Source organism: Pogona vitticeps, chromosome 10 (genome assembly GCF_051106095.1).
Source record: "Pogona vitticeps strain Pit_001003342236 chromosome 10, PviZW2.1, whole genome shotgun sequence".
NCBI classification, from domain to species: Eukaryota; Metazoa; Chordata; class Lepidosauria; order Squamata; family Agamidae; genus Pogona; species Pogona vitticeps.
The window spans coordinates 23,972,211-24,000,075 of NC_135792.1; the positions used below are offsets into that span (position 1 = coordinate 23,972,211).

At 45.0% G+C, this 27,865-nt stretch overlaps 1 protein-coding gene across 4 annotated transcripts in view; it reads left to right on the forward strand.

The window, feature by feature from the left end:
* The first annotated feature begins 1,572 nt into the window (after positions 1-1,572).
* Positions 1,573-27,865, forward strand: part of SMPD3 (sphingomyelin phosphodiesterase 3) — a 120,995-nt gene continuing 94,702 nt past the window's right edge. The window contains exon 1 of one of the 4 annotated variants that reach the window (XM_020805710.3): positions 1,573-1,693. The gene's annotated coding sequence lies outside the window, so the exon portion shown is untranslated. Of the gene's footprint in view, positions 1,746-2,955; positions 3,093-3,202; positions 3,536-27,865 lie in introns of those variants that run through there. The other 3 variants (XM_078380515.1, XM_072980457.2, XM_072980458.2) reach the window with 3 other exon arrangements.

Genomic DNA, 27,865 nt, shown 5'->3' on the forward strand with positions numbered 1-27,865 from the left:
CACCTGATGCAGAACAGCCACTCAGATGCCACAGGCCATGCTGGCTGGGAGGATGCTGGGAGACTCTGATTCTGCAGGGTTCCATTATCTGCTCTGGATATGAGGAGCTCAAGTGCTGAACCACAAATGCACCCAACTAAGGTTCAGCACCACGGACAGTTCTTGGTCTAACTCCTGAAGCTGGGTCAGCACCCCATGAAACTGGAGTCACCAGTTTCCGCCTGGTGGAGGGAGGTTGGGAAGTTTCAGTCCCAAAATCACCTGACTGGATAGCTCGGTGGTTTAGGCGTCCAGCTGCAAAGCCCAAGGTTGGGAGTTCAATTCCTCCTAGGAGCGGAGCCAGTCTGTGTAACCCTGGGCAAGCTGCTCAGCCCAAGAGTGCCCCAGAGGAAGGGTAAACCATTTCCAAGTACTCGCTACCTGCAAAACCTGGAAAAGAGCTGCCATTGGTCAGAATTGATTTGATGGCACATGATGATGATGATGATGATGATGATGATGATGATGATGATGATGATGATGATGATGATGATGATGATGATGGTGATGATGAGTCAAAAAATCAAATGTTTCCCCTTTCTGCGCAGACAGGGATTGGGTGACTTCCCTCAATTTGGGTGGCACATCCTCTTTCTAGGTCTCAACAAGACGCCAGTCTGGGTCAATCTCACCAGCTTCTGGATCTGCTTAGACCTCAAGGCCAACCGACGCCCTCCATCGGTGAGCCTTGGTGGACATATCTAGTAATGGGCAGCCGTGCCCTAAGAAGCATCCAAGCTCCCAGGCCTTGCCACCACTGTGAGCGCAAGGAGAGTGAGGCTTTTCTCTCTGGGTACCACAATGCAGCTCTTGTGGACTCCAGGCCTGTGGCTTCCTTAAGGCAGTCAATCCACCTTGTATTTGGTCTTCCTCTTTTCCCTTCTGCCTTTCCCAGCATCCTTGTCTTTTCACTGTCCAGCTTCCACACCCATGCCTGGTGATTGGGAATACAAGAAGGCGGTCGATCTCGGCCTTGGGTCTCATCACTGATGATCTTTTCCCAGTTCCTTCATGGCTGCCCTTTGGACGGCTGAGGCCTCCAAGATCTCAATGCCTTCCCTTCTCACGATGGCCAGAACGCCTCAAGTCGGGCAAGGACTACAACTCCCAGCCACTCCGATGGGCAAGACGCCAGCCTCGTCCACCGCACGGGTGGCCGGGAGATGTAGTCCACTCATCCCCGCCTCCCCCCTTCCCTCTCGTGCGCGTTTGCATCGGATCAGGTTTCCCCTCCGGCTGGGTGGCGTCACCGGTGTGCTTGCGTCCTCGTGGGCTTGTGGGTCGGTTGCGTGTGAGGAGGCCGGGAGGGAGGGAGGGGGGGGAGAGGGGGAGGCGGGGAAGAAAGAGGGAGGAGGGGGGAGAAAGAGAGCCAATGGTACCCTCCGGGGGAGGAGCTGGGCGGGGATGAAGGATGGCCCCCGCAGCGGCGGCGGCGGCCGGAGACGCGGCGCATGGCTAGCGCGGGTTGCTGCTCGGGGCAGAGGCGGCGGAGCTGTTCAGCGCGCCTTGGTGCTGAGGGTGGCTCGGGCCCCCGCGCCCGCCCGCGGAAGGAGGCGCCCGGCCGGCCGGGGCTGCGGCGGCTGCTCTTCTTCTCCTCCTCCTCCTCCTCGAGAGGGATGGCCCCGGGCTCCGATCGCCTGCACGCCCAGACCCAGTAAGGAGAACCTCCGGGCCGAGCCTGGCCGGTGCAGTTGGGCGTGTGCCTGGTGTGTACGCGCGTGTGTGAGTGAGTGAGTGAGAGAGGCGAAGCGATCCCTGTGATTTTCGTACATCCGCACGTATGCATGCACCGACACGTATCTAAGTGCCTCTGTCTCTCTTTCTCTCTCTCTCTCTCCACGGCTTCTTCTCCCCCTTCTCTTCCCGTGTTCTCTTGCTCCTTCTCGTCCTGGGTGTCTTGTGGATGTGAAGCGCAAGGGGTCCTCGAGCAAACGCGGAGGGAGGAGGGAGGGGGGGTCCCTGATCTGAGGCGCCACCGCCAAATCTCGGAGGGAGCGCTCCTCACCCCGTTTGTGCCCCGATGCCCTCTCCGTCTTCTCTCCCTCTCCCTTCTCTCGCTTGCCGTCCGCGAGGGCGTGTAAGACGCGTGTCGGCTCCACCCGACGAAGGGACGCGTGCCGGGGAGAGCGCTCCTGGCCCGCGTGGTCGCACAAAGAAGCCAGCGGGCGGGGGCTTTTGGTTATTGTTGTTCCTTCGGGCATGGAGGGGGGGTCCCTCGAAGTGGCTGCCCCGCGCCGGCCGGGTGAGCACTCTCCCCCCCCAAAAAAAAACTTATGAGATGCAGGTTGGTGGCAGTCTCTTTCCCTCTCTCTTCCCCCCCCCCGCCTCTTCACACACCCCTCAGTGAACACGCCGTTGGGGCGCCCAGACCTGGAGAGGTGCGCCTGGATGGAGGGGATACCTCGGCGGCGGCAAGGAGGGGGGGGTTGAGTCTAGTGGTTAGCGTCAGGGAGGCCCGGGTGCAAAAGGGTGCCCTGCAAGAGACCCCTACCCCCACTGCCATTCTGCCCGAAAGCCTCGCGGCGAGGGCGAGATCTTTGGCTAAGACGGGAGGGTTGGAGAGGCCGGCTGGGGTCCTTTCGAGGAGAAAGGCGGAGTTAAATAAATAAATAAATAAATAAATAAATAAATAAATAAATAAATAAATAAATAAATAAATAAATAAATAAATAAATAAATAAGGTTCCTAAAATGCTTAAGAAATCCCATGTATGTGTGTTTGTGTGTGTGTGTGTGCGCGTGCATTTATGACCAGATGGCAAGCAACGGCTTGTTAGGATGATTATTGTGGCTGGGTGCTCCCGAGCTTGGCATTGCAACCCCACCTTTGCAAAAACACACAACAAAAGACCTCTCAGCCTTGCCTCCCGGGGGCCAAAGCATGCCCTGCTCCTTCCTCCGGGGCTCCGGATTAGTCCTTTGTGCGGAGCAGACGGAGGTGGCGGCGCTGCCTGCGCGAGGGGCGGCGATGCCCGGGCTTGGGCAGGCTGGATTACGGTTGCCAGGCGATTTCTCCGTCTCCGCTGAGGAAACGGCATTTAAATAAAAAAGAGGTCAGTGGGCACAGTCGAGGTAAGCCGGTGAAGTGCGCGGCGGAGGAGCCGGATGTCACCAAGGCGCGCCGCCGGCTGGGCGCACCATCCAGCTGCCAAAAGTGCGACTCGCCTTCAGCTGTGTGTGTGTGTGTGTGTGTGTGTGTGTGAGAGAGAGAGAGAGAGAGAGATGCAAAACGGTTAGAGACCGCCCTGACTGATCCAGGAATAAAGTGAAGGCAGACCAATTAGCCCTCCGCCATATGGCCTCGGCTCTCTTGCTCATCCTTTCACCTCCAGATTGTTCGCTCCTGGTCCTCCATCTGAGGAATAATCTGCACCACGAGGCCGGGTGGTCTTTTTATATTTTAACAGTCATAAAATAGCCATCGGAATTAACCAGGAGAGAACAATAGTCAGAGAGGGGAGGGAGCAAATTGTGTCTCTCAGTGCATTTAAATAAGGTCAGCCATTTTAATTTTATTTTATTTTCCTGGGTAGTCCTCTGGTTTTGTTGTGATTTTTGCTGCAATTGTTTTGTACTGTATCTTATTTTTAAAAAAACCTCATTTGGATGCTTTGCTCAATGGCACAGGTGACTGACGGCGGGAAAGCTTTTGTATTAGAAATGTGTGTGTTTGTGTGTGTTTGTGTGTGTGTGAGAGAGAGTGTTTTAGGACAAAGCAAGGTGCCAAAGGGAACTCCCCCTTTTTGCTTTCTGGTGTCCTGCAGGAAGTGTCGATCAATTTTCATCTGCAGCTGGGTCCTGGCTATAATATACACATTGGGGTGGGTGCCTCTATGTGTGTGTATCTCCTGCTGGCTGATCTGTTTCCATAATTATAAGAAGCATTTTAGGTGAGCTTGCAGATCAGTTGGGGAAGACAGTTATTAAACAATCTTCTACCGCTAAGAAGGAAAGGGAAGGGAAAAGAAAGGGGAGAAAAATCTAGAGGTGTGTACAGTGTTGCTTGCCTGTATCCAAATCCATCTGAAATCTGGAGAGTCTGTAATTCAAGACAGAAGAATATGGCTGAAGTCCTTCTTAACACACTTTACCTACCTGGTTTGGCATGCAATTAGTGCAGCTATGGACAAAGGGGCGGATTTTTCTCCACCCACCCATTCTTTCTCTGCATGGAGTGGAATTTCTACTCTGATGTTGTGGCATGATGTATTGGAAGATGATCTAGGGATGGTTCATGTGCTGAGGGGTGCCACACCTGGAGAAAAAATTGGGGAGCGCTTGCCCCAATATTTTGAGGGTTATCTTCCATAATGAACCAACTATAGCTTGGTGTGAGATCAGAAGCAGAAGATTGAGCTTATTCCTGATGAAATAATCCACAGTAAAGAATAATAATCTTGGTATTTGTGCCTAACAGGCTAGCATCAATGTTCATGTGCCAAGTGCTGTTTCCCCCCCCCCCCCATGCATGATAATACACCTGTTGCATTGTTTAAACTGCTGGCTGCCAGACTAGCAATATGCTTAGCTTCTACATTTCATTTCCCTTTGGATGGAATGAATGCATGCACCTCTCTATGACTCCACTTCAGGGTGGATAGGAATCGGTGTGCCATTGTTTTAATGTTGCGCTGTGGGGCTGTGGGAATCCATGGGTTTGTTAGAACAAGTACCTTAGGAAGTCAAGCATATTGATATTCAAGGAAGAGGCAAGAGGAAAAGGAAGGAGTAAAAAAAAAGTTGAAGTGGAATCTGCAATCATCCCCCAGATTTATTTCTGGTACCAGCAACTAGAAATCAGTCATAGAGCTGTTCCTGTTGCACTCAATATTTGATGAGGCCGTGCAAGAGCTACAAAGAAAACAGTCAGCACATAAGAACAAGAGGGAAGCAGAACCTGAAAGGTGGTCCATCATCTGCCAGGCTGTACCGCTTGCACTCTGGATTGAGTAACAGACTAAGAATCAGGCATCCTGCGATGGATTCCCTGGGGAGAACTGGTAAAACCACTCCTTAAATACATCAGTTTGACAACCCTGTTAATGGCTGTTCTAAGTCCGATGTGACCTGAGGGTACATAATGGTAGCCATTTCATTCTGGAGACCATATGCTCCCCTGGCACTGTTGGACCGCCGCATCCATCAGCCCTGGTCACCACAGCCAAGGGTCAAAGGATGATGGGTTTTGTAGTTGACAACATCTGGAGGGCCACACATTCCCCTACAATGCTTTAGCTGGTGGACTGCCTAGGGGTTTAGGTCACTGTGAAACATCAAGGAGAAGTTTCAAAGCTAGTCTTCTTTTTAATTATATATTTCTGAGAAGCATGGAATTTCCCCCCCCAGTGGCAGATGACAACTGTTCAGCCCCCATCCAAAGATCACATGAGTCGTATAGGATGCCGCCACCTCTTTCAGCTCTTAGAACTCTTTCATCCATACTGGCAGCAGTCTGGTGGATGAAGATCATGGAGAGAATGCTACGTGTATTCTGAGAACGGTAGACTCGATATTTTCCATCTCAAGTTCTGGCTTGCTCTTTCCCCCTTATTAGAGGGATGTCTGAATGTAGACCTGTCTAGCATCAGTCACATGTGAGTTCCACTCAGGGTATGGATGGGTGCATCATTGGGAGGTCTCCAGGAAGGAGTTCGAAAGTCATCCTTCAGGGACCCTCCCGTTCTGGGGTTTCTGAGCATGTTGGCAGGGTGAGCACTAAGGCTTCCTCCAGTATTTCAGTTTTAGAGCCGGGGAAAATGTCTTAAGAATGACTGCAGAATTGTAGAGATTTTGCCAGTGTTAAATCGGAGAGACAGAAATGGTGGAGGGTAGAATGGAATTATGTACTCATGTAACTGGAGACTTTTTTTTAAAAAAATGGTATGGCCATTCCCATTATCCCCAGCAGAACTGATTGGAGGATTCTGGAAGTTATTGTCCCCCCAAAGTAAATTTTCCGTGTTGTAACTGCGCCTCAGATTCTACACTTCTACTGGTGCACAGGCTCTGTGCACCTTTGGCCTCCCTATGCATGAGTTATGGATACACATTGTTCGTCTTTGTGACATCAAAGGTTGTGAATTTCACATCCAGGGCATTTCCATGTTGGGAGGAATAGAAACACGCCCCTGTACAGAAGCTCAACCAGGGATCATGTCTAGAACAGGGTGGTAAATCTCTGCTCATGGGGGAGGGGGAAACATACCCAAATTTCTTTCAGTGGATGACCTATTTTGGAGAAACAGCTCTGATCATTGAAGGAGGATAGGAGTTTGGGGAGATTCCAGTGCCAGGCAACCTATCTCAGGTAGTCTTCAATTTGTAACCTCATCGCCACAGGTTGAAACCTAAATGTGGAAAGCTTGTTTATTGGGGTTACTCAGATGTGGGGAGTGGCAGTGGGTTTGGCAATCCTTTTTATATAGTCAGAAGCATATACTAAGTCCAGGCCACCAGCTAGGGGATTGAGGGGGTGGGTTGTAAGTCAACCTGCTGTCTTGAGTTCCTTGGGGAGATGGAATATAAATGTTATAAAGAAATAATAAATTGTTCGGATGATGTATTCTCGAAGGCTGTTGTGATGATGCTTCATAGCACAATTTCATGCACATCTCTCCAGAAAGAAGCCTCATTTGAGTTCAGAGGGGCTTACTCCCCAAAGATGACATTGTAGGATTGCAGACGTAGAATACAATCCAATAAAACTCTGGTTCCCAACCTTGAATCCCCAGATGTTCATGGACTCAAACTCTCAGAAGCCTCCTCCACCACCAGCTGTGCTGGCCAGGATTCCTGGGACTTGTTGTACAAGAACATCTGGGAACCCAAGGCTGGGAGCCTCGGCCCTAACATTATCTCCTTCAGAAGGCTGTCCCATTAAGCTCAATGGGCTTGCTCACAGCAAGAACCTGCATGGAGTGGAGAAGTGGGTACCAGAGTGGCCTTTCTAAATATGGACCCCTCCAGGATCAAAACTCCCATCATCCTCAACAGGCATGACTGGGATTGATGGGAATTGTAGTCCACAGCATCTGGAGGAGTGTGGGTTGAGGAATAAAGCAAGGCTACGTATTAATCTACTGCAGTGTTAGATTTCTCTTCTGCATTCCAACCCACCCCTATAGATTTGGGATGATATTCTAGGAACCAAAATGCTTACCGTCTCCCCTTTAAAAAAAAACCCCAAACAGCTGTAAAAGCATCTACGTGTTCACGACTGAATTCACACTTGTCCCCCCTCCCCCAGTTCCTGTGACTCATGCATATTATTTAGTAGTGCAAATAGGTTCCAAAGTTGATCGCCTATGAGCAGGAGAAAACTCTTGGTTCTGGTTTCTGCACCCAACTTCATTTAAAAATGCCTTCAGCAGCATGTGAGAAGAGTTGGAGCAATAGCATTTTAAGTTCTTGTCCCTGGGCGCATATCTTACCCCAGGGAGATGGCTTAAAGCCAGCGAGGTGATGCCTGCTTCTTAACACTCGAGCAATCTTCCCCTGTAGTTTCTGACGCAGCTCCAACATGACTGTGTTCTCAAGGCACTTGATCAGTGTGAAACACTTCATAGCACTGCTCCAAACCTCTCTGCTCTTTATGTGGCAAACAAGCTTCCTTCCACCATCTTGCTTTTTAATGAAGACTTCTGTAATTGGACTAAATCCAACAGTTAGCCCAGATTCAAGGAGACCCACCCGTGTAAATTGGGTTTGCTAGTCATCTGTAGGGATCTGACTGTTGGCTTGTCTTGTCCAACCAGTATTTCACTTGTCATCCATATGACGCAAGATGCTGGTCCAATACCCTTTCTTTTTGAGTGTGTGTGTGTGTGTGTTTCCTTGTATTTCAAAGTCTGGTTCATTGGTTCCAGAGGGGCCCAGATTAGAGCTATAGCTCTTTCAATGGGAAGTTCCTTTCTGTGTCACAGCTTTCTTTAATAAAATATTTAAGTTAAAGTGTTTTTTTAAAAGAAAAAAAAAACTAGAAGCCAAGCTGTGTAAGAGAAGTGGTTCCTGGAGATTTCTGAAGGTTTTTTCCAGAAACAAGTGGCTTTCAGAGACACAGCATCTGCTCTGCAGGGCAGATGCAAATCCAAGTAAGTACTGGTGAGAACCGTGACAGACCGTGATCGGCTAGAACAGAGCATTTGCCCATCTGAATAAGTCCCAGCTTGTTCAGGTTCTGCACATCTGCAATACCTGTGGCTTAATTTCACAGGCTTCTAAAAATCTGAAGTGTTGGGTAGGTTCTTGGCACCTATTTAAACAATCAGCTAGTCCTTCTGTGGTTGCTCAGTCTCTCTCTCTCTCTCTCTCTCTCTCTGTGTGTGTGTGTGTTGCTTCTAAAAGGACACATTCTCTAGTCTACATTGCTCCAGAGACATCTTTCATCAATGGAAGCAAGAAATTGGTGGAGCTTGTAAGTTCATTGTATCAGTGTATTGTCATGTCGAGATACCCTCGGTCAATAAGAAGAAGGAATTTAGCAAGTATTTGTTCCAACCTGAGTTCACTGACATAAGTCCTATTGATTTCAATGGATCTGCTCTTGTTGGGACTCAAGTTTGATTTAGCCGGCAATTATAAACTTAATTGTACGGTTCCATCGATACACATGGAAAGATACAGGGAGAAGAAAAGGGGGGAGGGAGGTGATTTTTGCTCCTTGGAAGGAAGGCAGGGAACTTATGATGGATAAAAGGAAGGAAGGAAGGAAGTCTAACAAAGGGTAGATTTGAATCAATGTGATCCCGTATGCAGAAACTTCATTATAATCTTGACTTTGTCTCATTTGTAGTTGAGACAGGTTGTCTTGACAGGGTGAGATAGCTTGTTGAGGATTCTCCAGCCCTGAAAGAAACATTGCCTCTCTCTGACAACAAGCACTTTCTCTTGCCGTCATTGTAAGCACAATTTGTGCACATTATTTCCATTAGCTTTCGTGTTGTTGTTTTAAGTTAAGCAAACAACAAGCATGGAAGACACTGATTGTCTGTTTAAAGCTTCCATTAAAAAAATCCATGCAACAACACGACAGTAGTTATCACAGTCTTGCATAAATGCACGTGCACACACACAAAGACTTGAATATGAACAAATTCTGTCCAAGTCAGGAATAAAAGTCTTACCGTTGCACCAGAAATCTCTATTTATCCCATCTTAATACTTTTTCATTTAGTCTGAAAGGAGAAACCGTGTCACAGTTTATACTCATATCTCTAGTAGAACTAAGTGTACTGCTTCGCTAAAAATGTCTTTTTTGGGGCTGGCTTCTCTGAGCAAATCCAATGTTAATTGTTTGTGAGCAACTGCTCCCATTGAATTCAATGAATCTGCTTTAGTTGAGGTTAATGTCAATGCAACCCTGTTGGGTTTTACTCCCCAGTCGGTGTGTTTGGAGTTGACTTTCTTAAGCCTCTTTGAAAGGCATCACCAATTTTGGTTCATAAACCCAGTTGTGTTCAGCTTGTCTCTTCAGTTTTGCATGCTTCGATAAAAATTCCTTATCATGTAGTTGTCCTGCATTTGAGCACCACAGAGGAAGTGTTCAATTGTAAACACTGAAAGGGGAGACTTGATCAAACAAAAGCTATTTCTAACTGGCTGCTGAAGTCATGGAAATATGATAGTCAATGGGCAGAATCGCATCACTGGAAATAAGACTGCAGATGGGCCTTTGAACTGAGAGAAGGCGAAAAACAAAAATAGCAGAGCAGCCACTAGCTCTGTGATGTACCAACAACATAACATGTGGAATCTTGTCTCTCAGAATCATAATTCTGTAGCTGTCACATTCTGTTCTTGGAAGGCACCAAGCAAACCCAAAAAAGCCCTTATATAAATTTGCTAAATGTGCACTCTTTTTGTCAACTGGATCTTCTGAAATTCCACCTTCCGGATATTTTTGGATTTAAGCTTCCAGAATTCCCGATCCTTGTATTCTGGCCAATACACTGGCAGAGGTGTCTGGAAGTTGAAATCCAAAATATCAGAAGATGAGACCTCCTGTTCCCAAGGACCTGTCTTAAGGGTTATCAGATGGATTCTTTATACCTGGAAGCTTAGAGATTGGACTCTTGACACCTCCAGCTAATGCAGAGGTGGACAACTGTCCAGATGTTCTTGAATTACCATCACCCTTGGGCCAGCATTGCTAGTGGTGAGGGATCATGGAAGCTGTGGGAGATCTAGAAAGCCACCAACTGCCTGCTTGAACTTAAAGGGAACAAGCTGCATAGCTGATAAACCTAAGGTCCTGAGTCCTTGATGACCCACTTCCTTAAAGAGTAGACTTCAGCTTTCTCAGATACAAGGATCCATCTTTACTGCTGTAATCAACCATCTGAGGGTACGATTTGATTTTAAAGTACATGTCCTCCTTTATTTCTTTAGGGCATATCTGCTCTGCAGACATTCTAATTTAACAGCAACTCTTCCTTAGGGACTTTTGTTAATCACAGCTGGTTAGAAGTATGACAGAGATCTCAAACTGAGAGCTGTTCATGTTCACGCTGAACTAGAATTCCCAGGATTATTGTCCATGGGCACAAGATGAAGGGACCTGACACCTAGGCTTGCAAGACAGACAACCACTATATATTCATAGTGTGGCAATGTCTCCAAAATCCAGTACATATCTCAGTTAGGTTTGCTGCTTGATTCACATTGTTACATGCTCCCCAGTTCTCTGAGTGGAGAGAAGTTCCAGGAGTACAGCATTTAACCCCATTTGCTTTCTTTTAGAACAGTGCTTCTCAACCTTGGGTCCCCAGATGTTTTTTTTTTACTGCAACTTCCAAAAATCCTGGCCAGAAATCTTGGCCACCATATCTAGTGGTGAAGGCTCCTGGCAGTTTTAGTCCAAGAACTTATGGAGACCCAAGGTCAGGAACCATTCTTCAGAAAGAAGTCACTGTAGCCTGAGAACTGTATCATAATATGTTGGGCTATATACAAGTGCGTTGTTTGAGCATCTGAGAAGGGACAGTTGAAATATTGTTGAAGGTCAAATTGCCCTCCAAGGCAAAAATGAGTATTTCTTCTTCCTATAGTGTTATCTCTCTTGGGCACACAGCTCTTCCAATGTAATGCACCTGTGGCATCAGGGAGGCCAAAAAAGCTGTGCTGTCCCCCAGCTGACCAGTTTTAAAACAGAAGCTGTCTACATTGACATGTGAAGACCGAGGCAAGCTTGTGTTAAAATAAAGGGAGAGGAAAGCCATAGTGGATAAGAGTGATTCGGGAGATGTGGATTAGAGATGGGCATGGACCACCGGTTCAGCAGTTCACGCCAACTTCAAAGAGATGTTCAGTTCTTTCAAGCCCTTCCTACTCCAGTGGGCACCTAGGATGCCCACTAGAGGAGGTAGGGCTGGGAACTGCGGAACACCCATTCAGCCAAGAAACGAACTGGCAGGACTTGCTGAACCATCACTTCGTGCCCATCTCTAATCTGGATTTAAATATCTCCTTGGCCATGGAAACTCATTCAAGAATGGCAATGGCAAAATCATTCCTTAAACGTTGCACATGCTTCCATTGTTGTGCATACGTTGTACATATCATATATACCAGATTGTTCATCCTGGTTCTCTAGGCGGGGCTGGAGAAGATATGTAGAGAGTTGGTCTCCATCAGTGTTGTCTCTGCTAAGCTGGATAGATCAGTGGCCCTGCGTGAGAGAAGTCAGCTTCCTCCATGGTGCCTGTGGAATAAGAAATCTCAGGCAATCCTAGAAGTCAGAAAGAGGGGTTATTTTTTTAACTGCAACTCTCAGAATGCATCGCCAAGTGTGCTGGCTGGAGTCTGTGGCTATTCTGGAGCCAAAAAAGGCCACATTTTCAAGCTCTGAGAGACCCAACTGTGCAAATCCGTTGAGAAGATGGCCTGAAAGCAAAATGAAATGGTGTTATTTTTTATTTACTTTAACCGGCAACAAGGGCCAGTTATTGCTGTGCTGCTTTCCGAAAAAAAGAACACCAATGCAATTTGCCAGTTTTATACTTTAAGGTCTCGAGGTGCAATCGGATGCTCCAAGCGGCTAGCTGCACATGTGAAGAAAAAGAGACATCCTGCTTTGATACAGAAAACAGGAAGCCTCTTAGACCCTTAAACTGACTTAAGCAGTAGCAAAGAGTTAAGAAAGAAAGTGGGGGTTGGGGAAGAGAATAAGGCTTTGATGCCCATAAACAGGCAAACAAAAGCTATAATTTAAACTGAAATATCCCTTGACAGGGTTGCTTTTGAGCAGGTGGAATTTGAAACCGGCCCAGACGCTGCTGAGATGGTCTTTCATTCTTCTCCGAATGAGTCATTGTTACTTTGACATCTTGGTGGCAAAGGAAAACTCAAAGCTGCTGATACTCTTGAAATGTCATGGAAAGTAAAGGGGACGATGAAAGCTTGGGGCCATCTCCAGACAGATACAAAGGATGGGAGAACAGGAGCAAGACGTGGCCTTCCCATAAAATGAGAGGAGAAGCTGGTAGAACACATGTTGGCAACACCAGAAGGCTTGGGAGGGTATTCTTTGCATTTTACATTTCCTAGGTTAGTGAGTCTATAGAAGTGGGTTCCTGTTCCCTTCTTCTAGGGAGAGACTCTTGGACTGTGCAGCTGGCCCAAGGCCACCCAGGCTAGGTCTTCTCCAAGAAGGCACAGTGGGGAATCGAACCCCCAACCTCTGGCTCCACAGCCAGAAACCTAAATCATTGAGGTATTGAAAAAAAATAGAAAAAGAAAGAAAACCATCACCAGAAAAAGAATATACGTTTGCCTGAAAGGTGCCCATTTGGGCCCAAATCCTGTTACATAGCTACATCTACCTAACTCAAAAATTGTACAAGTGGGTGCAAAATTTGCACCAACATGGAAGTCATGTCCAGCATGCAGTTCCACAAGTGCTATTTTGCAACTAATTGAGCAATCAATAGCACACTCAACTGAGTCATCAGGAAGGCAACACAGACTACCAGGGCCTAACTCCCTGCATATTTCTACAGGTGTAACTTTACACTATGCCAAGCACAGTAAGATTTCAGCCCGCAGCTCGTAGGCATAGATGCACATTTAGAAACAATGCATCATGCACAAGAGACTGATTAATATATCGTTAGTAGCAGAAACAGGCCTTTGTGAGATAATGGAAGTATTTGACAAAACCATCTATGAAGACATAGATGCAATAGGTATAGAATATGGCAACTTTGGGCCAACTAACACAAAACCTACAAGTGACACAAGGGCAGAAAAAGAGAAAGTTGGTTTTTTTTAAATTGAAGAGTAGTATCCTTTCATAGAATACATGGCCAAGGAATCCATAAATACAACATAGGAAATTCTGGGGAGATGTATTAGGAGACAACATGAGCAAATGTATTTGTGAAAACATCACAAATAGAGAATACTGGAATTTATGGACCACTTTTAATACAAAGTAAAGCTCAATTCATCTGAAATCCACACAGCGATGAGTTAATGCAGTATCTTTCTTTGTGAAATGTTTAAATTCATGAACACTTGTAAGAAAAGGGATGCACTATAGAATTTAAATTTAAACCTTTTGTTAGAAATAAAACTTATCTATAAGGCCTCAGATCCCTTCAAATGACTTGTCAGTCAGTGTTTTAGTATTATTGACTAAACTTTGTTAAAGTTATGGGCAAAAGAGTTACCAGCTGACCATTTATTATGTAAGTTCATGCAAGGAATGCTGCTATGCTGCTATTTTTAACCCACGTCTTATAAGTAATATGTTAACTTGTAATGCATTATTTCCAAGTTAGGATTTTATATTGCTCTTGTGCCTCTTTTAGATTTTATGCTAAACTGAAATGATTTGATCATCATTTTGTTTTCTTTCTTTCTTTCTTTCTTTCTTTCTTTCTTTCTTTCTTTCTTTCTTTCTTTCTTTCTTTCTTTCTTTCTTTCTTTCTTTCTTTCTTTCTTTCTTTCTTTCTTTCTTTCTTTCTTTCTTTCTTTCTTTCTTTCTTTCTTTCTTTCTTCCTTCCTTCCTTCCTTCCTTCCTTCCTTCCTTTCTTTCTTTCTTTCTTTCTTTCTTCTTCTTCTTCTTTGCTTTTCCATTTGTTGTTCTGCTATTCATTTTCAAATCTGATTGTCAATATGGGTTTAAACTTTTAGGTATTATTATTATTAGTAATAATGTTATCGGGGCAGCCATACTAGTCTTTTATGCTCCTTGGGGAAATGGTATCAGGAAAATTGGTTATAACTCTACAGATAAATAAATAAATGATGACAGTGATTTCTGAGGATAAAAATAATGGGGAGAGGAAAAGCTAAGCATGCCAATTGAGGAAGACGGCTGGGAGACCAACAGAGAGGAGCACGAACCTAAAAAAAAATGATGAGAAAACCGAACCAGTTCAGGATTCGGTTTTGTGTTCGTGACAGGAGGGCGGAGGCAACAGGAGAAGTGGGAAGTGGTTAGGTGGGCATCTCTTTTTGCCAAAGCAAATGAAATGTGAAAAGGGAAAAAAATGGAGCATTTCATTTTGTTTTGATAAGTCAGGATCCCCGAACAGGGTCACGAACCGAACTGCGAACCAGCCCCGTTCATTGTTTTTTTTCCCTGGTTCATGGTTCGATTCGTGCTCATTTCTACAGATAAGCAATCCTCTATTGAGAAGACACAATTGGCATTGACAGGGTGGGGGGTGGGGAGAGAGATGCAGGTTTGAAAGGAGATGGCGGGGACGAATGGTACGCTACATTTGCTTTGCTGGGCTTGCACGGCAAATCATTTTTTACAGTCTACAAAGGGCCGAGAACTGAAAAATAGTTCTCAGCAGGTTCAAAGCAGTGTGAAATGATCTTGAAATATTTTCACAAGAACGGGAGCTGCGTTGTGGTCACGCTCCTTCTGGAGTGGCTTGCTGTGCCTTGTAGAAACGGGTGGAGCAGGAAGAAAAGAATCAGAGAAGATTATACCTGGCTTAGGAGGAGGAGGAGGAGAAGAAGTGTGGGGCTTCTTGATTTGCTACCTGGATCTAACAACTTATGGGGTTTGGCCATGGGGATCCTTGTGGGCTTGGGGTGGCTGGTCCTGAATCAGCTTGCATTGCCCTCAAATATGAGCCCCTCTTTCTAAACCTAACACTGGCTCTGTGAAAATAGGAAGTTTACAAATGAAATGGCATTTCTACATTCTACTGGTGGGGATTGAGAAATGATTATGATGTAAGGGGGCATCTGAACATGAGCAGAGTGCTTTTCTTCACCTTCTAAACTTACCCCCACCTGTGACCAATGAAATCATTTGCAGTTCATGAAGCAGGTGATCATCTATCCTATTTTACACTGGCAAGTTCTCTATTTGATGACTTCCTCTCTTTGACCACTCCAAAAGTCTAGCTTAAAGAATCCCAATAGGAATCCCAATGGGGATTTTGCCCGACATCTGGAGGACCAGGACAGCAAGCCAAACAGAGGAAAACTTTTCATACAGCTTAAAAACAATATGTTAGATTTAATGTGGGAACACTAACACTGGCATTTTTGCATTAATAGGAGTGGATTTAGTCTTAAGAAAATATTAAGTGAAATCCCAGCAGTAAGTCACAACTAGAATAAGGTCATTGAATTAGAAAACAACTATGTAAGTTCCATTGCTACTCAAGTTGGAATATAACTGCTGGGTTCCAGCCAATGTTTTGAAAAGAATACTAATATGCTTCAATTGCCACCTGAATTTTCTACTTTTTCCGTTTACCATTTTTGAATTGAGGGTGGATTGGTTTTTTCTTTTCTTTTACAGTGCAAGCTATGAGGTTTAAAAACATTTTGCCCCATTTCCCCCTGTGGTCTTGAGGATCCATGCACCCACTCTAGACTTGCTGTCAAACAAGGTGCAATTTCTTTCCTTTTTTAGAAAAGTGTGGTGCCATTTTTCCAAGGTTATTCGGCCTTCTTCTGGCAGAGTTTGTGATGGTTTAGAAGTGGTCCCTCTGCAGAATTTACTGGACAAAAAGAAAAACAATCTTACTCTTTATTGTATTCAAAGAAATTGTAGCACTGAAACTCCTGGCCACCCTAACCATTACAGCCAATAGTGAGGGATGATGGGAACTATAGTCCAATAACTTTTTTTTGGGGGGTAGACATTCCCCAGCCCTACACGAATCTATTTGTATAGCTGGATGATGCTAGCAACTTTCATATAATACTAATATTTCCTTACTATGCCTCTACTCCATTTTTGCTACAAGAATTTCAAGATAGTAATTCTTCCCATGCACTTTTTCTTTTCTTTTCAAGAATTTTGAGTGGCCCAAGGTCGCATCTAGTCAGTTCTGTAACCTCCCTTCTCAGGGCATTCCAAAGCTGAGGAATAGCCACCGAGAAAGCCTTTTTTGGCTTGTTGCATGCCGATTTCAAAATTTCCTGGGAAAGCAAGCCACAGTTCTGATTAAGTCCAAACTGAATACAATCAAATTTGCTGATACATTCCGGTTCTATAGTTTAAATTTTAATTGGCATTCACAAAATCCTGGATCAATTCATCAGTATTCGTGATTTTAAAAAATAGTTTAGATGGAAACAAAATTGGCAAATGGTTGGGATAGAACTTAACTTGGCTCAGGGTTCTGACAGGGAGATGTCAGGGGAACTCTGCAGCTGAGTTACCACCTGGCAAGTGTTAAATGAGCTTGACCATGCTATTCTACTCCCAGCTGGCTGTTTGCATTTGCTGAGCCTCAAACGAGCTAGGCAGTTGGCCATTCCAGATTTGCATATATTTAAATGAGCAGCTGGGAGGATACTCTTAGGAATAAACAAAGTGTAAAGACAGAAACAAAAACTTTCTAATGGGCCTTATATCGCAAGCCATCTACAGCCTAACCATCATTCATTGTAAGTGGAAAACAAAACACAGGGTAAAAGACCATGAGCTCAAATTTAGAACGGTTTCACAATTAAAATAATAGTTGCACCTCATAGGACATAAAACAGGGCGGGCTGCCTTGATGGATCTGGTGGCTGGTTTTCATCCCCAGGGACCTCCTGGGTCCTCAGAGATTGCAAAACAGAAACCTCTCTACCAAAATATTAAAATTAAATTTGCAGATAATTTTTTTGTAGTTCTCCATTCAGGAGTTTAAAAATCTTCTTGATTAATCCCTCTGCCCTGCTGAATCTTGATCCTCTTTGTAAACCTACCGCAATTCACAAATAATCTCCAGGGGCAGGTTGGATCCATGTGAATTTCCAGTCATAACTGGGGTGTGAATATTTTCCTAACCTCTCTTCTCATAACTCATACGCCCATCGTTTCTTCGCAGTACGACGTTTGCCAACAGCGCTGTGCCGATCTGCGGTTTTGGACTACAATACCCAACATTTTCCAGGCAGGCTGTTTGTTGGGACTTTCAGCCTCCTGTTTATCCTTACTGGCTGATTTGCCAAGAAATGAGAAATGGGAAGATGTACCTTAAAAAAAAATCACCTAAGGACTTGAGGTGAAGATCAAAAGGACCCTGAGAAATGGAGAATTCCTTTTCAATCTGTATGTGACTCAGGCCACACCTCATTAGCAACTCATGGTATTGTTGCCTCCAGCGGAAGTAGTGCCAGCTGTCATTTCCTTTCATTAGCACAGCTGTCCCTCACGAAAATGCACAAAGGATGCAACCAAGGTCCCCCCTCCAACCCCTTGTCAGCGTTCATTTTACAGATACCCGTTCTCCTGTCTGGGCCTTAACAAATGACAAAACAGTAGACGCTAGAGGGAAGCAAGTCATTATGGGTCTGTTCTCTGCTTTCTTGGAAGGAGGAGGGAGGCTTTTGTTGATACAGTTGGGGAATGCTAATGAAATACCTCCCTCCTTTTGGACACCAATGCAAATCCTCCGGCTTCATTGAAGGAAAAAACACGTCGTCATCATTAGCATCCACTCGTTCTAACAAAGCAGTCCCTGGGGGCTATTTCTGGTTTGTCATGTCAATAAAAAGAGCTTGGTGCCCGCCGTTCCATTTTTAGAGAATTGCCTCACCAACAGAATAATTTAGAGTGTGTCCTAAGATGCCAATCTGGGTGAAATTACTGCCCGCTTATGGCTGCTTTAGGTAAACTTTGGGTGGGGTCACCAGCGAAGGAGGTAACATAGGCTTTCAAATGTCCTTGACCTTGACCGAAAAGGTTGACGTCATCACTCAGTGATAAAAGGGGAAAGTACTGTGAGGTTGTTGATTCCTAGACAACAGCAAAAATGCCAGCAGCATTAGCTAAAAAAAGACAGTCCCTGTTTTTTGCTCAAAACCTTGCAATTTGCACAAATAAACATTTTTTTCTGTGCAAAATAAGAACTTTTAATATGAATAAATTAAATTTTGTTTGTAATGCAAAATACAAGCTTTTCTGCACACGTAGAGGGTCTGGGAGCCCGAAACAAGCAAACAAAAACACTTCCACAAATATTTTGCAAAAAAAAAAATAATAATAAATTGCCACAATGGGAGACATGTGCAAAAAGTCTCATAATTTCACCCATCAGGAACAGAACTTTTGAGATTCTTTGTGCTTACCTGTGAAAATGAAAGAAAGATGTTCATTCAAGGGATTGGGGTGGGAATTTTGTTTTAATTGGATTCTGAGAAGAATTTACAAAATTTTGCAAATATCTTCCTACTTAGAATGCAAAGAACTTCAGGGTTTTGTCTGTGGTTTCTTTGACAGAAACACCAAGGAGCGCAAGTGCAGCAACAAGCTTTAGCCATTTTAGTCCTGTGTTTGTTGAATGATCTTCTCAAGAGCAATTTGTCTGGTGCTGACACAATTGTAAGAGGGAGAGAGGGAGAGGGAGGGGGGAGAGAGAAGTATAGCCCCACTCATTTGCAGAAACGGAAATCCTGAATCCCACAGCTGGCATTTTCCATGTCTGCTCATCTTCCCAAATGTTTAGATATTAGCCTGTCAATGGTTTTTGTAGTGTTCAGTTCAGGTTTTATGGAAGGGGAGGTTTTTATATTGTGGATTGCTGTGTTCAGACTTTATCCACAGCATGCATTTCAATTAATTGGCTGTGTCAGTTGTGCTTTCTTGATCCACACCCTCGTAGCTGAAGCATGCAGGTCCGCATCAGCAAGAATGCCACTGAAGTGCCCTGGTTTGAAAACAGACTTAGAGCAATATCTTTCCTAGTAAATTGACTGAAAGTGGTCAAGAAGCGTACAGAGAGGATTTTGGAAAGAGCACCGGGCAGGAGAACTGGCGGAGGTAATCAAGTTAAATTAAAGTCTTCAGAAAGCCTCCAAAGGACCCATCCGGTGGAGCACTTAGGTTAATTGAAATTCTGGGGTGATAAGTCTTGCAAACCCTACTGCTTCCTGGATAATAGTGTGGATTATTTAATGTACTTCAAAAAAAGGGCCACCCTCTCAGCTGTATTCGGGGGGGGGGCTTTCTCTTCATTTTGCTGGAGGGGAGTCCAGGTGGTCAGCTCCAAAATCCTGCCAAGGTGGCATCTCTTTCTCCCAAACAGTAAGTTCCCCCCCCACACACACACACACTGCTTTTTCTTTCCCATTTCCCTCTCTGGTGGTATTGGTACCCTCGCTCACAATGGAGTAGTCATAAAACTGGAAGTGCAAGCACTTATCTCGGCAGTTTACATAGCCATACAGCCTCCAGGATGATGCAGAATGTAGGTAGCCCGATCAGGCTGTATCAACACAGAAGGAGGAATAGATCAGGGGTAAACTTAATGGCTTTATGCACCAGGTGTAAATTATATGAGGAAGGGGAGTCAAAGACCCCAGAATTCTACTTAGGGCAATTCTGAATGATGGTGTTCAAAAATTAAATCCCATCCGTAGAATGCTTTTATGGTTTTGCACCTGTGGACATAAATTAGTGTGTGCCATTTGATGGAGATTATTGTCCTAGTTTGTACTCCTCCTAGCTCTAAAAAGCTTGGGGCAACACACATTTAAGTACAGTACATATGTGAAAATTAGCTCCATGTAACTCAGTGGGACTGCTTCAATGTAATGAAGTTGGCATGCTAGAAATTCTGCATTTGAGATTCAAATATTTTGTATTTCAGTGGGGCTTGCTAATTTTACTGAAATCTTCATTATCTTGAAAACAACCCCCCCCCTCAAAATCAAGGCTGCGTCTCGACTCCACGTGTATATTCCTCTTGGAAGCATATGGCATCCCATATGGACCCTTAGCAAATGTCGGATCCTCCTGGAGAGTGGGAACACAATAGGAAGTGGCAACTCGTAACATGGAAGTCATCGAAGTTTTGCAAAAAAAAAAGGTAGCAAACCAAGTGAAATGTTGAGTGGAGCTTGCTGACGTAGATCGGTGAGGCGTGCGCTTCACATTGCAACAGCTGAATCAGATGGTCCTGACAGAAGCAATTTTGTACGTGAACCACACAGAAGACCTAGTGACGCATTCGTTGCAAGACTTAGGCGCTCAACCGACATGTTAAAAAGAAAGAAAGGGGGGAGGGGGGAATGAAGCATACACAAGCTTCCCTAAGGCAGTTGCTTCAAAATCAAGGGCTTTTTGGCTGAGTAAATACAGTGTGGATTTGGGTCAGAAAGCGAGTTTTATTTTATTTTGCCTCCTGCTCTGACCCACTTATACAGGATCTGTAGTGTGAATTGTGCGATGTGCGAGACTGGGATGTAGCCGGGGTGGAGATGGGTTGTCTTACCTCACCGAGAAGGGATGCAGACATTTATCTTCCTAGGATTTTTGAGGAAACTGGTGTTCTGTGCTTCCAGCACGGCCCCCTCCATGGGAAGAACGACAGCTTGCTTCAGTCGTAGAGAAGCCCATCTGGTTTCTTTTTGTCTGCTTTGGATGGAGGGAGATGTGGCTCTGTGCCTCCTTCCCTTAAAGTGGCAACCACGGACCCAGTCCCAACCAGCTAACCTGCACAGATTGGCTCGCTCAATATTTCTTCTCTTGCTCAGCAGGTCTTTTTGGGGGGGACCCCGGTCTCTCGGCCATCATGGAAGTGAGCCAAGGAAGGTGCTTCAAATGCTGGGAAAAGGTCCTTAAATGGACCGGGGGATGATTTCAGGAGATATTGAAAAAATGTCTGCACTAAGTGATTTCTGACTACAGAATGAAATAGATAGCATACTAAAATTCATTCTGTTTCCATATGTCTGATGAAGTGGATGTGTTTACGAAAGCTCATATGATAGTTACCCTTTAAGGTGCCAACTGTTTTTGTCCTGTTTTGTTTTGTTTTGTTCCTTTGGATTTTGCCCGATATACAAAAACCAGGCATGCTTGAGTTTGAATCCTTATTCTTCCATGATGTTTGTTGAGTGTGACCGTGTATAGGTCACCAGCTCCCATACTTACATACATCACAGGTCTGTTTGAAGGATGAAATATGTGTCCGATGGGGAAATCTTGAAAATCTCGTTGCTTTGAGAGTCCTTGAAGAATGATGCAATGATTCCCACCCACATACATCTTGGGACACCCCATTCAAAAACACATGCAGGTAAACGTTCATGCAAATACATGCATGTGCATATAGTGTGTGCACACACTAGGGCATTCCTGTACACCAGGACTGACAAGGGAGTGGGCTTAGGATTGCAGTCACAAGACCCAGTCCCATACACCCATATCTGGAAGAAGGTCCTATTGATCGTAAGGAGACTTACTTCTAAGTAGGCGCTCATCGGACTACACTGTGCTTAGGCAGCTCCTTGAAATTTCACTATCTCATCTAACAAGGAACAGTGCCTATAATCCTAATGTGAGATGCTATGATGTTTCTAAAAATCCAGTCCTGGCTTGTGGGCTGAATTTGTCCTCTGGTGCATGCAAGAGCAGCAGCTGATTGGTTCTCTCTCTGCAAAGTTTGTTTTAATTAGACTTTTGTTCCCGGGGCTCATCAGCAGGATGCAAAAAGGCAGAGTGAGATGATAGAGCAGGATCTGAAATCACAGCTAGACGTGGGAGTCTTTCTTTATAGTCATGTAAGTGGCTATATCAGGTGTGTTCCTCCTGAACTTGCCAGACTGCAGTGCCCATCATCCACACCCAGTTTATCCAAGAGAGATGATGGATGGGAGTTGTCATCCGTGAATATCTGGAGGGGTGTCTTAAAAACCTGCTAGGCTGGATAGTTCTTTGGGTTAGGGATCTGTAGAGCCAAACATTGGAAGCTCGATTTTGCATGGGGCCTCCTGGGAGTAGAGCCAGCCCTGTGGGGCCTTGGGCAAGAAGTCTAGTCCCAGAGCTGCCCCAGAAGAAGGGAATGGAAAACTTAACAACAACAACAACAATAGTACTATGAACAGTTGCAGATCTCAGAAATCACTCCATCAGAGCTGTGAAATGTATGACCTCCAAATGGTGTCATTGTGAATAGCCCGGTCTGATCAGGTCTTGCCAACCCACAGCTGTGACTTCCTTTATTGGATCAATCCCTCTCATATTTAGTCCTCTGCTCTGCTCCTAGTTGTTCAAAGAGAGGCAGAGCTTGGAAAAGGGTTTATTAGTAGTAATATTATTATGATTATTATTTTAGAGCCCAGATCACTCAGTCAGAATAGCCAATGTTTCAGTCTTTCTTCAATGCTAGTAACAGAGCAACATTCTTTACTCTGCCTGACATTTACAGGTGAACGGGGAGGGGGGGCACAGGGTAGGCAGTTGTGGAACCCAACCATCATCTCCCAAACGTCAGTGGCAGCCTGCCTGAGAGTCTCTGCCATCTGAGGCACAGCTGGCCATAAGCTTCAGCAAACAAAGCTGATCTAAAGGGGTGCCAAGCTAAGCTCAAGGAGACATCCAGTGACACTCAGAGGCTGCATTTTGAATATATTGTCTTCATTAGGACAAAAAGCAAACATCTACATTTCATTTTTCTATCCTTGAAAAATGCTCCCCCCCCCCCCAAGTTTTGTTAAGTACAAAAATTGGGTGTTTGGATGCTATTTTGTTTTTAAAAAAACTTCCTTCAGTCTGCCTTAAGATATAAATTTCTTTTCATTTTCCAGTTTGATGTAATTTCTTCTTCTTTTTTGCTAGTCCCACACTGAGCCCACCTAATTTGTGTTCCAGTTAGAGAGGAATGGGAGGAGGTGGTCTGTGGGCTCAACCACACACCTTTCCAGCAGCAAACTTTGTCTCTGAATGAGTTTGTACCCTTCCAGCATTTCTGTACTCTCTAAATCCCAGCGCCCTGGTTCAAATCCCCAACCACCCGTCTCTTAGATATGATTCTGGTCCTGAATGTCTTTCATGGTAGGGTGGAAAGGTGTTCATGGTGGAGAGTTGAGCCTGCCACCATTCCTTGATCCTTCTGCACTCAAAACCTGAGGAGAAAAAACAAAATGGCACCCCTTCCCAGTCTATGTACAGAAGCAGATTAGACTGGCTGTCGAGCCTTACTGCACTGCTAGCAAGGTAAGGTCGTCCATGGCTACCAGGCCATGAGACAGCAGGCCAGTTTTTTGAGCAAGAGGCCATGAAAGATTGTTTTGACATATATAGCTTTATCCTAAAATATAAGGAAACGGGAGAAGAATCAGAAGAAAGAGCTAAAAGGCCGCCCACAGTGGTCCCTCACATCTGAAACCTGAGGCAGTTGCCCCACGTTGCCCAACAGTAAGGCTGGCCCTGATTGCATCACACAACTCTATTCAACATCACTATGGGAATGCAAATGGTGGCTTCAATTCTGGGCCTCTGTTTTCTGAACAAACACAACCAGACTGGCCCAGATATTGCCTTTGGCCTCCATCGGGTTCCCCTTTCTCCCCTTAATTATCCCCCACCCATTGTAAAATGGCAAGCCCTTCGCTTTTGGACTGGAGACAAAGCATTCTTTTAAAAAAAGAGCAGGGGAAATTGGTATTCTTTAATTTCTGACTCCTATCACCTAGAAACTTAATTACAGGAGTGAATTTTGAAAGACTTAATAATCCCAGCCGAGAACATGACCTCCTCTCCTGAATGCTTTCATCAGCCAACAAAGGAAACCTCATGATTTCTTGCTTGTACGATGTGAGAACAACGACCGTTCCCAAAGAATTGGCTACAATCGGCATTGTCTGCCGAGCTTCTGGTCCCGTCGGCTGTGAATTATAGTGTTCTGGCAGAAACGAATAGCGACGTGCGCCGAAGAGCAATGAACTTGACAGAAGGTGCAGAATTCTTCCAATGGGCTTCAACTCACACGGCTTTAATACTTTTATAAAAGAAAAGAAGGAGAGAGAGGCAGCCGTTTATTGTGGGTTTAACAGATGGTGGATGAGACAAAACCAATGGCACGGTTGTAAAAATATTGCACCATCTGGTTATCCACTGCTTAGTTATTCGTGGCTTACACTACTTATCCACCAGTATTCAAATAAGTCTTTGGAGATACGTGAAAGCCCAACTCTGCCTTCAAAAGGGAGTTCCTTTCAGTGTCAAAAGACATATGTTTTGACATGTTTTCCCCCTGCCTGCATTGAGCTTGCTTCGTTCTGTGATTGGTCATTGGGAGGTAAACAGGAGCTTACTTTGCAAGCCCAGTTGCTCAAGCATGCATCTCTGAGGGAATTTTATTGTTTGACTCATATGATGTTTGCTACTAAATGCAAACTTAAGAGCCGGGTTTCTACGTTTCATGACCCACTAAGTTCCCAGGTCCAGCACAGAGTTCTGAGTCTATTGTCTTCTATCAGCTGACTTTGTGTGACCTCGTGGTGCAGTGGTTGAACCGCTGTACTGCAGCTAAAACTGTGCTCACGACCTGGGGTTCAAATCCCAGGTAGCCGGCTCAAGGTTGACTCAGCCTTCCATCCTTCCGAGGTTGGTAAAATGAGTACCCAGCTCGCTGGGGGGGCAATTGTAGCCTGCATAATTAAATTGTAAACCGCCCAGAGAGTGCTTGAAGCGCTATAGGGTGGTATATAAGCAGCACGCTTTGCTTTGCTTTGTTTTATCTTCGTAGAATTCTGGGCACGCGCCTGTATGTCAGTGGGTCCCAGGTTTGGGTCCCCCGATGGCCTTGGACTACAACTCTGAGAAATCCTGGCCAGCACAGCTAGTGGTGAAGGCTTCTGGGAATACCTGGGGATCCAAGGTTGGGAACCACTGCTGTGTATTGCTTAAGGCTCTCAAGATGGCGATCAAATGAATGGTTGACTTAGTAGTTTAAAGGCAAACATACAGAGAGACCCTACTCACAGTTCTAATTTGCCACTTAAGGAACTGATGGTTCTACTAGAGGATGAGATTTTCTACCCAAACTGATGGTTCTATTAAGGGATGGGATTTTCATATTTGCTGGATCACTAACATCACAATTCTTCTACCTACTCTGCAGCACCATGCAAATACCTGAATGGGGTGCACCTGGGAGAAAGGTCAACATTAGAAGGATTCGCAGCTTGGCAGAGCCAAGTTCCTCCTAAGTGTTCTGTTCAGAAAGAAAGCACTCAGCTTAGACCTGGGGAAGTGCCAGGGAACTAGGGTGGAGCGTAGCCCAGCCAAGCCGTAAAAGTCTTCTAAAGTAAACCTTTCTCCCAGGCCTATCACATGCAAGTATTTGCAAGGTGCCTGTCGGGTAAGCAGAATGCAGAATGGAGAATGATGGCCTCCGTGGTCCAGAAAATCCAAAAAATTCCACCCCTTGTTCTAATACTTCTATAGCATGTTCTGGAGAAGCATTTCCATCTAAAGCAGCTCAAAGAACTCCTTCAGAAAAGAAAAGGAGAGGTGCTCCCAGGACTGCTGGATAGCTCAGTGGTTTGGGTCCCTGGCTGTGGAGCCAGAGGTTGGGTGTTCGATTCCCCCACTGGGCCTCCATGACAGGGGATTGAACCCCACTGGGGCCTCCATGACAGGGGATTGAACCCAGTAACCCATGGGGTCCCTTCCAGCTCTGCCGTTCTAAGGTGAGGATGATCTCTCCTGGAAGGCTCAGCCCAAGACATTTGCCTACCTAAAGCAGAAGGCAACATGCCACCCACTTTCTGTGTCAGGTTGTGATCAGGTGGGTTGGAAGTCAAGTCTTGACTAAAGCTTCTGAGAGCGGAGGCAAACCCCTCACTCTACCTAAAATTAGGACCAGCCCTGCCTCCGGGCATTCTAAGAAGAGAGTCTGAAAATCTATTATTTTTTAAAAAAATGCTTAAAGCAGATATATTGTTGCACACAAATTACCACTACAGTAGAAGTGGAGGCTTCTTATCTCACCCTTCCTGCTTGCATAACACCCTTGGCTGATCTCTTCCCCCCCCCCCCCATGGATTATCAAACGCTGGGAAATTGCGGGGTGTCTGAGGTGCGATGTTCAGGCATTGTGTGACAGCTCGCGATAAAAATGCTAATAAAGCAGTCTTTCTCCTCTCCTTTTTCATGTAGGTAATAGCTTCATTATTATTCCAATATATAAAAAAACTATTTTTGAAAGGAGAAGGTGAGGGCAAATTGATGCCACTCTCAAGTCTCTTCAAGCAGAGGGTTGCTTGCAACCCTTTCCTTGATTTCTCCATGTTTAAAAGTATACACCTTAGCAATGGAGGCAGGAAAGTGGACCTGTAATGGTGGAGATGGCTGCAGTGTAAGAAGGCACACCAGAACTGGAAAGGCTGTTTGAGAAGGCTCAAGAATGTGTATCTAAATATAGCATATCTCTAAACAGGAACTTGCTATATTGTTGTCAGCCTTTCCTTTTAACATGCAATTTCTGTGGTCTTGGCCCCATTGCTTCCCTCCCCAATACTGTGACTAGTTGTGAAAGGAGATAATTTATATATATATATAAAAGATTCTGCTCTGAACTTTTCTGGATCTTTCAGAGCTATTCCTATAATCGATTCAGCACCATGGAAAGCTCCGTTGAAGTTTGGACTAAACCCTTGACTAGATCCATTGCCTGGTGCCTTTTAGTGTCACCAGCCTCAATCTTTGTCTGAGTGTTATTTTGGCAGGATTGCACCGCATTTGGTGCAATGTTGCCAACCCGTGAGTTGAGTGGGCTGGTTCTGGGGGGCAGGAATGGACAGCTGTGGCACCTGTGGTTCCAGGCTTCTTATCCATATCCCCTGGCACACAAATACAAAGCTCCTATGTCTATTTAACTTCTACTGTCATGAGTGCCAGAAAGTATGTTGTCGTCTAGTAGAGCAAGGAAAAAAGTTTTGCAATCCCTTGTCTTTCAACCCAAAGAAGGGGCATGTGAGGAATTAAATCCCTAACCACTCAACAAATCTTTTATCCCTCCCTTCTGCTTTACACCTAGATCCAGATGGTGGATGTCAAGAGTCTGCTGAGAAACCGAGTAGGTTGCTGAGCGCAATGTCGGCCTGGCTTGCATCTTCCTCATTTCCTTTTGCTTTATGTAACAGCACAGCCCTTGATGCAAGATGGCACTACACTTCCATTAGCTCTTATAAGAGTTCCCAGAACCGACCAGATGCATTTTCCTCTTTTTCTCCCCTTTCTTCAGTTCAAAGCGTCCCTCCAGCCTATTGAGATCAACAAGTTGAATTGCCACTTGCCGTCGGCAGCTTTTCTGCCTATCATCCTTCATGTTTTACATCTGAAAAGGGCAGGTGTTTTATTGGGGTTAAGATCATAAAAGCATACTCGATGGAGCTCACGCTCAGCCTTAGCGAGTTCTGCTGCTCTGTTCTACTCGACAAGTATTTCTTAGAGTTTTTGAGCGATATTGGGCAGCAGATAATACATGTGGAAGAGGCTGATTCCGAGAGGACGGTGGGCACCGATTTATTTATATGGAGATTGTCTGATAAAATGAGTAGAACAAAGCATTTAGCATCTTTATTTAGACCGCTAAAAAAAACCCCAAACATCAATTCCAAGCTTTCG